Source organism: Prionailurus viverrinus, chromosome F1 (assembly GCF_022837055.1).
Source record: "Prionailurus viverrinus isolate Anna chromosome F1, UM_Priviv_1.0, whole genome shotgun sequence".
In the NCBI taxonomy this organism is placed as follows: Eukaryota; Metazoa; Chordata; class Mammalia; order Carnivora; family Felidae; genus Prionailurus; species Prionailurus viverrinus.
The window spans coordinates 62047172-62059285 of NC_062577.1; the positions used below are offsets into that span (position 1 = coordinate 62047172).

Below are 12114 nucleotides of genomic sequence, written 5' to 3' on the forward strand. Positions count from 1 at the left end.
TGTTAAATAATTTATCCGCTTTACATTCTTCTAGAGGCGTGCCTGTTGGAGCATCTGACCCCATATTCCACCCTGAGCTGGTTATTTTCTATGCCTGACACAGAGCTATTGTCCTGGGACTCCCTCACTGTCACCTTTGACAACGCTTTACCTGTCTCCTCTGTGAGATGGTCCAGCTTTTGTACCCTATGATTTCCTTTATGCATTTCTGAATTATTTAAGTAGCAACAGGAATAGTGTATTGTTTTGTAATTTTAAACCAATTCAATTCTTCTAAAATTTTCAATCCATTTTTATTTTTTTTAATTTTTTTTTAACCTTTTATTTTTATTTTTGAGACAGAGAGAGACAGAGCATGAATGGGGGGGGGGGGGGTCAGAGAGAGGGAGACACAGAATCTGAAACAGGCTCCAGGCTCTGAGCCATCAGCCCAGAGCCCGATGCAGGGCTCGAACTCACAGACCGTGAGATCATGACCTGAGCTGAAGTCGGCGGCTTAACCGACTGAGCCACCCAGGCGCCCCTCAATCCATTTTTAAAGTTACATGCAAAATTTGGGGGCACCTGGGTGGCTCAGTCGGTTGAGCATCCAACTTTGGCTCAGGTCATGATTGCACGGTTCATGAGTTCGAGCCCCGCGTCGGGCTCTGGGCTGACAGCTCAGAGCCTGGAGCCTGCTTCAGATTCTGTGTCTCCCTCTCTCTCTGCCCTTCAGCTCCCTCACTCTGTTTCTCTCTTTCTCTCTCTCTCTCTCTCAACAATAAGCAAACATTTAAAAAGTTGATTAATTTTAAAGTTATATGCAAAATTTTAAACAGACCAGGACTGTTGGAGAGAGCCCATGTGCTAGAAACTATGTAATGGAGACCAGCTTTTAAGACCTCAAGATTCAGTGGGGATGGGTGGGGGAGTCCAAAGGGGGAATAACAGAGATGATGGCTGCAAACAACAGATGAGCCAAGCAGAATTCGTCAAAGTTAAACTAATCTCACATAGTGGCTATCAATTACATTAACAGTGGAATAGGACAGGACTGGAGAAAAAATTTGATCAGGAAGAAGGAAGAACTTCTAGGAACAGAGTTGTGGAGACATGAAAGCAAAGAGAAGAGAGTTACTATCATGCCCATGCAAGATGGCCTCAAGCTCAGAGGAAATCTCTTTGAGCACCAAAGGGCATCAATCAAAAAAAGTAAGACTTCTAAGGGCCTTCAGAGGGGAAGCAGGAATAATCTGTGACGTCAGGGCAGGTAGAGAAATGTTTTTCAACATCTAGGATGCCAAAGCCCCGTCAGAAAATTAGAGATCGTGTCATGGCAGGGATGCTAATCCATCCAGAGCAGAAAATCTACGAGAATCTACCTTGAGTCGGGACAGCACTGAGGAAGGTCACCTACCAAAACAAGAATTAGAAATGTGTCCACGAATATCTGACAGGTGAGTGAGAAAAGAGCTTATAAGAAAAATTAAGCTGGGGCACCCGGGTGGCTCAGTTGGTTAAGCGTCTGACTTCAGCGCAGGTCATGATCTCACAGTTCGTGGGTTCGAGCCCCACGTCGGGCTCGGTGCTGACAGCTCGGAGCCTGGAGCCCGCTTGGGATTCTGTGTCTCCCTCTCTCTCTGCCCCTCCCCTACTTGCACTGTCTCCTCTCTCTCAAAAGCAAAAATTTAAAAACATTTTGAGAAAAATTAAGCTTACATTTCACTATAGACCAGGTAATAAAATATAGACTTCTTGAGTCTTATGTTTCCTTAAACCTTTTAAACATCCTCATATTTATTATCGGTGCCACCCTCTCTTCTCTTGGCTTCTGTGACACCACGTTCCGCCTAGTTTTCCTCCTTCTTTGCCAGCTGCTTCTCAGTTTCCTTCTGAACCTCCTTCTCCTCTGTGGGACCAGTAAACACCGGAGCTGAGGCTCAGACCTGGGCCCCTTTCAACTCTTCCGTCGACATGGTCTTGTACAATGTCAACCAACGCCATTGTCCTAATACTATTTATATGCCAGCGGTTCCCAGATTTCTATCTCTAGCCCTGGCCTGCGGGCTTGTGTCACTAACTGTCTACTTGGCACCTCCCCTTAGATGTCCACCACACGTGTCAAGTTCAGGATGCCAAAAAGCAAAGAAAGAGAAAAGCATCAGATTTCCTTCTCCAAGTCTTTTCTGCCACCACTCTTTCCCATATCAGTCAATGGCACCATTGTTATGGGACACGGTCAGGTCTCCTCTACAGGCCCGGAGACCACCCAACGCTCACCATATAATTAATCATTTTTTTTTCCCTTTCTGGGGGGAAACAAAAAGAATTAGCCAACTGTAAGTAATCCATTGTTATGAAGGTAAACACATTAAGACCTGGATGCCCCATTCCCAAGGGATAGAAAACGCATTTTGCAGCGGGGTGGGGGAACCAGGCAATGCCTGCATGATTCCTACAAAAGGAAAACAGACATCTTTCTTTGTCCAGAAAGTAAGCTTGTTCCTCAATGTTTTCATTGTAGAATGAAGAAAAGGGCACCGCAGTTCAACTGCTTTCGCTGAGGGAAGAAGTCTGTGATTGGCTGTCCCGGGAAGATAATGGAAGGGAAGAGAAACACTCCCCCCTTTTGAGCAGCCCCCCCCCCAGTCACACCCACCGGCGGTCCCACACCTTTGGCGTGACCTGCGAGAAGCCTCTCCACCCTTTCGCAGCATCTCAGCCACACTTGTTTTCATCCGCTCCTGGACTAACGCCAACCCTCTTTCTTGCCTCTGTGCCTTTGCACATTCAGTTCCCTCTACTAGTCTGCGAACGCACGCATGCGCACGCACACACACAAGCCAGCTCCTAGGCATCCTTCAGGACTCCGCTTCTACATCATGTCTCCAGAGAAGCCTTCTCTGACATATTCTCCGTCGCTATTCCCGTGATGTGGTCTCAGAGCCCCGTGTGTTTCTCCAACCGTTGGTACAAATTCAAATTTTATGAGCATTTACGTAATTTTGTGTTTGATGCATCTAATATATCTCATTGCGTTCAAAGTTCCAAGAGAATAGTGACTGTGTCCCAGGAACCTCACGTGGTCCCAAATCTATCGAAGTAGACATTCACTAAATAGTTGTTGAATAAACAAGCAAACAATAGATCAGAAGTAATTTGGTGGCTGGGGGTGGAGGAGGGAATTTAAAGGCTAGAGGAAGGAGGGGCACCTGGGTGACTCAGTCAGTTGAGTGTCTGACTCTTGATTTCAGCTTAGGTCATGATCTCACGGTTCATGGGTTCGAGTCCCGCATCAGGCTCTGTGTTGGCAATGTGAAGCCTGCTTGGGATTCTCTCTCCCTCTCTCTCTGCCTGTCCCTCACTTATGCATTCTCTCTCTCTCTCTCTCTCAAAATAAATAAATAAACATTAAAAAAAAAAAAGACTAGAGGAAGGACCGGGGTACAGAATGAATGACAGTAAGATTGTTAGAATACAGGGCAATTCTGATATTGGGTAAATCAGTCAGTTAACTGTAAGCCTCTTGATTTCAGCTCAGATCATGATCTCACTGTTCGTGGGTTCGAGCCCCACATCGGTTCCATGCTGGCAGTGTGGAGCCTGCTTTAGATTCTCTGTCTCTTTCTGCCCCTCCCCAGCTTGCACTCTTTCTCAAAATAAATAAATAAACTTCAAAAAAATTGTTAGAATACAATGAATTTAGGTGAATGCTGGAAACACCAGAGGGGGTTCCTTGTATACAGAGGGACAGCTCTCCAGTCAAGTCATGCCAGGATGACAAACCCCAATGTCTCTCGTCACAATGCCCTGATCTGCCTCTGACATCTGAAATTTGAAATCACCACTCTTCCTTGTCCTTATATTTCCCCTACACTCACTGGTGTTTCCTCCCCGCTTCACTCATTGTGAGTCACCAAGACCCTTGGTCCCTATCTGAATAGCCTTCATTCCCTGTCCACAGATCAATAAAGTCATTATCAACACTCTATGTGCTCTCTTCCTTAGCTTTCCATATTGCTGGGCCAGCATCCAATCCAAAGGATTGCCTGTCCTCCATCTTGATTCCCCGGTGCAACCCGCAAAGTCCAGAGGAGAAAGCCCATGAACCATGCAGCACATCACAAATCCACACAATTCCTCTTTGGACCTTGGCTCTACTCAGTGACGCTTTTACTCCCCCAGCGAATCCAAACTCCCCCAACCTTCAGTATTCACCTATCCAGTGGTTAGGTGCTTAGGTGAATATTTTCAGTATTCACCCATCTGGTGGTTCTTAACCCTTGACTGCTCACTAGAACCTCACGAGGAGCTTTGAAAACCACCAGTGCAGGAACATCCAGAGATACTGATCTAATTATTCTAGACTGGGATGCAGGTAAGCAGTTTGTTTGTTTGTTTGTTTGTTTGTTTTTTAACTCTCTGGGTGACTCCAGTCTACTTAATAGCAGAAACATTTTCCTGTGCATGGAGACTACATGGGGCTGTCTTTGAGAGGAGAATGATCCTCCTGGGGAGGTAACGTGTTGATCTTCAGGTATTCTAAGAGAACGCCAAAGGCATGCTTGCGGACTTGAGAGACTGAGCTAGAGGTCCATAGACCACTGCCCACTTGCTCTCTCCCTCAGAGCCAGCACAACAGACAGGAGGAGAAAACAATCTCAGTCGGTGAAGGGTTGAGGAAAGTGAGCATGGGAACCATGACGGGGGTGTTGGGGGCTGGGGAGGAGTCGGTAATGGAGCAAGGAAGGAGGAAAGTAGACCTCGGCATATTTTCTTAAGTCCTACACCAGAAATCACAAACTGGCTGCTGGAGACCAGGATCCTATCCACAGATATTTGGCCCCACAATGCTCTAATTTTGTTGTCGTTGTTATTGCCGTGCTGTGCTCACCACAAGGGTAGCCACCATTTGTCGCCGTAGAGCACCATTACAGCACAATTGACCATATGCTCTATGCTACCCCCTTCATCCCCATGACGTAGTCATTCCACAGCTGGAGGCCTGTATCTCCCACTCCCCTCCACCTTAATTTTAAAATTAGTAACATGAGAAATTGAGGCAATTTACCTGGAGATCCTCATTTCTCACTCTTCCTTAAAAGTGTTTTCCAGATACCTGACTACATTGGGACCACATGCCTACAGGGCAACAATGTCTGGTGCTGAGGGACATTTGTCCTGTTCTAAACGGGGCCCACACTCTACACTTCATCCTTGGCCTGGCCTGCCTACCTCAGTCGTTTATTTGATCTGCCTGATATCTAGAAACATCTAAGCTGTCAAACACCGGCCTAAGCCATGAAGCTTTGCCCCATTCCATATTGGTCAAAGAAGCAAATCAGCAAGTCAGGCAAAGTCATAATGCCTGATCTCCCTTGCCCACTCCCATCCCCCCCAAACCAACAGTTGGACCCTGTGCGGCTTTTCTAAACGTTTTTCTAAAGCTCTTAGTAAAGAACCACTGAACGTCCACCAGGGTCTAGTGTATCTGTCGATAGGAGGAAGATCGTCACAGATGGACGCAGAACAGAGAGAAGGCAACTTTGCTCCAGAGTCTCAAGGCAGACATCTCATTCTAAACTTCACAGTGATGAGGGGCACCTGGGTGGCTCTGTCAGTTAAGCGTCCAACTTAGGCTCAGGTCCTGAACTCATAGCTCACGGGTTCGAGCCCCGCGTCGGGCTCTGTGCTGACAGCTCAGAGCCTGGAGCCTGCTTCGGATTCTGTGTCTCCCTCTCTCTCTGCCCCTCCCCTGCTCACACTCTGTCTCTCTCTCCTTCAAAATAAATAAATATTTCAAAAAATTTTAAATTTCACAGTGATGAGAATGAGCTGAGAAGTGACTTCTCAACTAGAGAGAGAGAGAGGAAGTCTGAACCCCTGATCCCCCTCTTCCCAGAGATTACCTAAAGACACTTCCTGTGGGGAAGAAGGAGGGGGACATTGTTACTGACCTCTGACCACCAGACCATACCATAAGTGACTATGCCCAAAGCTTTCACTTCCTCCTACTTGGTCCAACACTCTTCTGAAGTTTCCCTCTTAAAAGCACCAATGTCCAGGTACATGCTGGTGCCCCCTGTGGCATTTGACATTACAGAGTCCCCTCCACCCCTAAAGTTTCTCTCTTTGGCTCTCAGTATATCTTGCCATGCTAGCCCTCTCCTCTGTCTTTCTGGCTCCTTCTCACCTCTCCTTGGCTTGGCTTCCCTTACAATTCTTGTCTTATAAATAAATTTGTTTCCCTAGATCCTGCTGACTGGATACTTCCTGGATGTCCAATAATCACCTTAAATTCTGCTTCTCTCCCGCCCTTTATTTCCATAGACTATATATCATAAATATTCCTGGTAACTCCAAGAAAGGAGAAAATCCCTATCAAAGCCCTTCTCGGGATCTGATAACAATCCCAATCATAGGATGAGTTCAGGGCGATCTAAAACAAAGGGGAAGGTACCTTAAATGTTGAAGCTCTCACAACAGAGATTGTTGAGAGAAGAAGCGTGCAGGAAAGGAGTCTGCTTCTGACAGAGGGCAGAATATGCTAGTTTGCAAAGGTGTAGTCAGTATTACATTCAGGGTTTACATTCCGAAAACAAAATGCACCTCTTCAACAGCTAATCCTATAGATGATCATATTTACTAAGCAGTTGTTACCTAGTTATTTATTCATTCAGTAAACTTCCCTCTTCCCTGTGGGCCAGGTACTAGGTGCTAACCTTTAACAAGACGGGGCCTCAGTCCTCGGGAATCGCGGGGATAACAGGCGCTAAACAAATGTATAGTAGATCCAGGTAGATAAACACAAATACACGATTACCTCCGCGGTAAGTGCTATAAACGAGTCCTTCAGAGGTACTGGCGGTATCGTTGAGCCCACCAGGCTCTACCACCTCAGGGCCTTCACACCTGCTACTCTCTCCATGCACGTCTTTATCCCCAGGTCCTGGCGTGGCCAGCCCTTTCTCACTATTCATTACAAGGAGGTTTTCTCTGATTTTCCTACCTGTGCTATAGAAAGGGAACCTCTAACCAACTAGATGTTCTAGACTTCCATGAAGCTGGGAAGTGCCTTTCTGTTTTTCTTCACCAACTTTTCATTGCACAGATATAGGTTTGAAGGAGGCAAAGGGCCAGACTCAATCAGGGTTGACAAATCAGATTTAGAACTCAGAGTTCAGAAATAGAATTCACGGAATTGGTGACTTGCCTATATATGGGAGACGAGGAAGAGAAACATGACCGTGATGAGTCAAATACATCAGTGATTGATTGAAATTCAAAAACAAAGAGAAGGAAGTTTGGAGAAGATGATTAATTTAGTCTTGGATGAATTTAAGCTGTCCGAAGGACATCCAAAGTCTCTTCAGTGAACAGTCAGAAATCAAGGACTAGAACAAGAGAGCACAGTCAGGGCTGGAGCTACAGATCCAGAAGCCTTTGGGTGGCGGCCAAAGCCATGGGATTGGGGGGGTGGGGGGCGACCCAGGAAATGTATGTACAAAGAGAACAGAGGAGGACACATTGGGACCCCTGGGTAACTGAGACGGAAAATCCAAGAGATGACAGCAGAAGGAATTGACAGAGAGAGACGGCAGAACCAAGAGATCTCAGAGTCACAACAGTTCAAGATAAAAGAAGTTCAAAAAAGTGGAAGCGATGACAAATTCTGCAGAAAACTTAAGATAAAAGTTGGGTAAACAGGAGATCATGCATGACCGGACAATGAGTAATTTTAGCTTCGAATCTAATGTTGTAAGACTGGAACGCTGTCATCCTTCCTATTAGAGTCACCTGCTATCCTCGGGTCACTGCCCCCCAACTTCTTGAAGAGTTCAGCTCCTGGCTGACTTGTACGCTCTCCGACCCTACTCCCCTTGAACTTACATCCATGTACATGGTCCTTCCATTAGCCTCACTCTTCAGGTCTCTGACCTCTTCACCTCCAATGAGCTTGTCTTCCACTCCTTTCAGTCCATTAGCCTTTCAGTTCCTCCATCTTGGTTTTCTCCTCTGTCTTCCTGGCTCCCTTTTACCACTCCTTGGCTTGGTTCCTCTTCTGTGTGATTCCTGCCCCTTAGGCTGATTTGTTTCTCTAGACATAGCTGATTAGACATCTCCTATAGTCATGCTCTAATGCCAAAATCTACAATCTTTCTGTAATCTTAGTTTTAAGCATCCCACTCTCTCTAATCACCATCTTCTATCTTTCCATTTCCCTCCTGCTTTTACCCCAACTCCAACAATCCCTTCACCTCCGTGCCCCAACCAATAGTCCATTGATCCAACTACCTCTCGCTATCTCCCCTGACCCTTGTGGCAACACTCTTCTCCTTACCCAGTTTAATGTCCATGGTGAGTCATTACCACCACTCCCTCCGATACACCCTCACCTCCCTTGTTCCATTTTGAATTGTACTGCCCGGCCAAAAGCCAATTTAAAAAATCAATACTGCTTAATTCCAACTGGGGCTCATTTGTACCTGAATTGGCACCACTAGCTGGAAAAAAAGCATGCAACCATGCTATGACCAGTCTCACTTAAATGTATGATCCTTAACTCCAATGCTGCCAGGCAATCATAACTTTATTTCTCTCGTTCATTCTCTTACTCTCCTGAACGATCAGGAGGTGAGAGCAGACAAGCTGTAGAGGGCATTGCCTTTCAATACTTCTTCCACTGTCCTCACTCTCAGTTTCCTCACTGAAAAGACAGATGCCATCTGAAAAGTATTTCCTCATGCTTCCATTGTAACATCTATCCACCCCCCCCCCCCCGCTTCCTTTGTGTCCTGCTCTGTCTTCTCTTCCTCTCTGCATCTTTCTCCATTCTCCTGTTACTCTGGACGAATTGAACTGTGTCAAGTAAGGGACAGCTTCTCTACTTATGCACTAGAACCTAGCTCCTCTCACCTGCTCGAGGACATTGCCCCGGTAATTCTTCCCGTTTACACTTGACCTCAGCCAAAAGGCCAAGAAGCAATGCAGTTCTTCCCTTTTAAATCTGCTCTCACAAATTCCCTCTCTGCTAGATCATCCCCATCAGATTACAAACACATTATTTCTCCCGACTAATAAACAAAACAAAATTCTTCTGATCCTACTTCTCTCCCTAGCTACTGTTCTATTTCTCTCTTCATTTACAGCAAAATTCATACTTTTCTCCTCCCACTCTCTTGACCCATTGAAATATTCTGTCCTCAAAGTACATGACCTATCAGCATCATTCGATTTGGTCCATCCCTCTCTCCTTCTTGACATATTTCTGAAGTCATCTCCCGGGACACCACACTCTCCTGATTTTCTTCCCACTTCCTTCCCGCTCTCCCAGCTCCCTCACTGGTTCATGCTCATCTTCCCGGCCCATTAACATTAAATTACTCCAAGGCTCAGCTCTTAGAACACTTATCTTTTCTATTTAATCTCATCCCAATGATGATCTCATCCATCCTCATAAGTTTACATCCACCCGCAGGATGTTGACTCCCAAATGCCTATCTCCAGTCCCCTCGACAGCTAAACTCCATTCTTTATCCAGTTCCCTCAAGACTTCATCTACAACTGAATGTCTTCTAATCACCATCTTATATTTCATTGGTACAAACCCTACCTCTCTTTCTTTGTGTTGTTTTGGGGGTTTTTTTGCAGCTTTATACTTTTGTTTGACAGTCAGCAATTAGTTCTCGTCCACATTAACAGTCTGTAGATTTTGAAAGTGGTGACAGGTATGTAGATAACCAAGGTATAGAGTTTATTTGATGAATCTCCATCCTCATTACATTTTCTGAACAATCACACACGGATATGGTATGGAACATTTCTTATTCCTTTGGCCCAGACAGCTTTTTTTTTTTTTTTTGATGTTTATTTATTTTGGAGACAGAGAGAGAGACAGAGCGTGAAAAAGCAGAGAAAGAAGGAGACACAGAATCTGAAGCAGGCTCCAGGCTCTGAGCCATCAGCACGGAGCCTGATGTGGGGCTCGAACCCACGAACCATGAGATCGTGACCTGAGCCGAAGTCAGATGCTCAGCCCACTGAGCCACCCAGGCACCCCAAGGGCCCAGACAGCGTTGTTGAGCCTGGGGTCGAGGCGCACATTTGGAGTTCCCATCTCCTTCATAGCAAATTTCCAGATCTCTTCGAGTGCCCGAGGGGCACGCTTCTTGAAACCCACTCCATGGATGTGCTTGTGAATGCTGATGGTGCGTTCTCGGGTCATTACCTCGTGGATGGCAGAACGGCCCTTCTTCTTCTCGCCACCCTTCTTTGCAGGAGCCAGGCCCGGGTTGGAGAGAAGTGCGCCAAACCCTCTCTCTTAATCTCTCCCCCCAACCTACTTTTCCCACGGTACTCCCCAGCTCGGTAAACTGCAGCTCCGTCCTTCGGTTCCTCAGGACAAAAATCTCTGCGTCCTTATTTCTCAGACCCCACATCCCACCTCTTATCATGGGTTATCGGTTCTTCCTTCAAAATAGATCCATAACAGGTACTTCACTGCCACCTCCCTGATCTAGGTCACCATCATCTATCATCTGAATTATTGCAACAGCTTCCTAACTAGGCAGGCCCTGCTTCCTTTCTTGCTCTTTTCAATCTATTCTCGACACAGGGGGATCCTTTTTATCTTGTTTTTGAACCCATTTCATTTATTTTGGACAGAGACAGAGACAGAATCTGAAGCAGGTTCCAGGCGCTGAGCTGTCAGCACAGAGCCTGACACGGGGATCAAACCGACAAACCCTGAGATCGTGACCTGAACCGAAGTTGGAGGCTTAACTGACTGAGCCACCCAGGGGCCCCCAGAGTGATCCTTTTAAAATTTCAGACAGAACGTATCACTCCTCTGCTCAAACCCCTCCAACAGTTTTTCAGTTTACTCACAGAAGTTGGGGCCATTAAGATGGTCTAAAAGGCTTGACGTGACTTGACCCTCCTCCTCTCCATTACTTCTCTGACCTCAACTCCTGCTCATCTTTCCCCTCACTCTCAGCTCCAGCCACACTGGCGTCCCGGCCATTCTGAAAACATACCAAACGCTCCTACATGGGGCCTTTACACTTGGCTATTTCCACTCCCTAGAATGAGTGTGGTGAGTAAGACATCATCAGGGACCTTAGCAGGGGCAGTTTCCTTGACACGATGGGTTGAAACAAGTGAGAAGGTAGTTGAGAAATGTTTGGAAAATGTGGAAATAGAGACTGAGATTGGTGGCTACTATTTCAAGAAGCTCGACTCAGTAGAGAAAGAGAGAAATCAGACGGTAGCTAGGGCGTAGATGCAGGGACATGAGAAGGAAGATTTTTGTTCTTCTGGGATTTCTGTGTTGATAGGTGGGGGGGTGGGGAGCTTGAATTTGTTTATAGGCTAAAAGGAGGTAGTAGAGGGAGAAGTGAAAGATGCGGTAGAGGATCATCGATCCAGCCCAGTCCTGCAAAGAAGATTCGATAGCATCCAACAAATACTACTAAATGATGCTGTGTTAAGATATGATGACGCATGAAATCAACATCAAGCGGCACAAATGGATGTGAGCAAGGTTAAAACCACAACTGTAGATTCTGGTCTTAAAGCTGAAAGGAACAAAGAAAGGAGGAAAGGATTGCTTATAGGAAGTTGAGAAACTTCTTCTATTATTTTTACAGCCTCTCTTTTCTCAGCATGCAAGAGACTGCAGTCTGTTGTCAGGGAGGGGAAGGTGAGAACGGGGCGTAAAGAAGGTATTTCAGGTCAAAGATCCACGATAATAATTAAAGGGAATAGGAGAGGAAGCTAATGAAACCAGGAGGAAAAGAAAGATCAAGCAGCTCCGAATGCCTACATGAAACTGACTGCCATTAACTCGTAGAGGATCCATGCTCTCCAACCGTGTCATTTTTATCCACTAACCCTCAGCACTCAAGTACAGAATGGCTTGTAGAACCAGCAGGTGGTTGGTGGCTTCCGGGGCAGGGAAAGAGGTCAGGTGTAGTGCTAAGATCCCGGAAACAGCCAGCTGAGTTGTGTATTTCCAACCCATCTGCCTCTAATAAAGAGACAATAAATGCCAAACACTTAATGCCCCAGCTCCCCTACAGCTAGGGGAAGCCATGCGTCGATGAGACATGGCAGAAGTCTACACACGATGCCCTT

General features: G+C 46.1%; 1 pseudogene; it reads right to left on the reverse strand.

Moving 5' to 3' along the window:
- Positions 1-9658: 9658 nt before the first annotated feature.
- LOC125155079 (60S ribosomal protein L31-like) lies at positions 9659-10433 on the reverse strand (annotated as a pseudogene).
- Between the last annotated feature and the right edge of the window lie 1681 nt (positions 10434-12114).